Source organism: Arachis hypogaea, chromosome 4, assembly GCF_003086295.3.
Source record: "Arachis hypogaea cultivar Tifrunner chromosome 4, arahy.Tifrunner.gnm2.J5K5, whole genome shotgun sequence".
Lineage (NCBI taxonomy): Eukaryota > Viridiplantae > Streptophyta > Magnoliopsida > Fabales > Fabaceae > Arachis > Arachis hypogaea.
In genome coordinates this window covers 9244869-9246403 of record NC_092039.1, presented here as the reverse complement: position 1 = coordinate 9246403, position 1535 = coordinate 9244869, and positions in this window count along the sequence as shown.

The window sequence follows — 1535 nt, the reverse complement described above, 5'->3', positions numbered from 1 at the left end:
GATGCTCCATTCAGAAAGCATGTCAGAGGGACACTTTCTGATTAATTGTTTGTATCTTTCCCAAGCTTCATAGAGGGATTCTCCTTCCTTCTGTCTGAAGGTTTGGACTTCCACTCTAAGCTTACTCAATTTTTGAGGTGGAAAGAACTTTGCCAAGAAGGCATTGACTAGCTTTTCCCAAGAGTCCAGGCTTTCTTTAGGTTGTGAGTCCAACCATGTCCTAGCTCTGTCTCTTACAGCAAAAGGGAATAGCATAAGTCTGTAGACCTCAGGGTCAACCCCATTAGTCTTGACAGTGTCACAGATTTGCAAGAATTCAGCTAAAAACTGATGAGGATCTTCCAATAGAAGTCCATGGAACTTGCAATTCTGTTGCATTAGAGAAACTAATTGAGGCTTAAGCTCAAAGTTGTTTGCTCCAATGGCAGGGATAGAGATGCTTCTCCCATAAAAGTCGGGAGTAGGTGCAGTAAAGTCACCCAGCACCTTCCTTGCATTGTTGGCATTGTTGTTTTCGGCTGCCATGTGTTCTTCTTCTTTGAAGAATTCAGTCAGGTCCTCTAAAGAGAGTTGTGCTTTGGCTTCTCTTAGCTTTCTCTTCAAGGTCCTTTCAGGTTCAGGATCAGCCTCAACAAGAATGCTTTTGTCTTTGCTCCTGCTCATAAGAAAGAGAAGAGAACAAGGAAATATGGAATCCTCTATGTCACAGTATAGAGATTCCTTTAGGTGTCAGAGGAAAAGAAAAATGGAAAGCAGAAGTAGAAAATTCGAACTTATCAGGAAAGATGGAGTTCGAATTTTGCATTAAGGAATAGTGTTAGTCCATAAATAGAAGGATGTGAGAAGGAGGGAAGTGGTTTTCAAAAATTAAGTAAGAAATTTTGAAAACATTTTGAAAAACACTAATTAATTTTCGAAAACCAAGAGTGGGAAAGAGATCAAGTGATTTTTGAAAAAGATTTTGAAATTAGAAATTAAAAAGATTTGATTGAAAATTATTTTGAAAAAAGATGTGGTTAAGAAGATATGATTAGTTTTTAAAAAAAAAGAGATGTGATTGAGAAGATATGATTTGAAAAATATTTTAAAAAGATTTGATTTTGAAAATTAAAAACTTGGCTAACAAGAAAAGATATGATTCAAACATTAAACCTTTCTCAACAGAAAAGGCAACATACTTGAAATGTTGAATCAAATCATTAATTGGTAGCAAGTATCTTTGAAAATGGAAAGAAATTGATTTTGAAAAAGATTTTGATTGAAAAATTGATTTGAAAAAGATTTGATTTTGAAAAGATTTTGAAAACTAAAAAAAATTTGATTTGAAAACAAAATCTTCCCCCTTTAGCCATCCTGGCGTTAAACGCCCAGAATGGTGCACATTCTGGCGTTTAACGCCCAAAACTATACCCTTTTGGGCGTTAAACGCCCAACCAGGTACCCTGGCTGGCGTTTAAACGCCAGTCTGTCCTTCTTCACTGGGCGTTTTGAACGCCCAGCTTTTTCTGTGCAATTCCTCTGCTGTATGTTCTGAA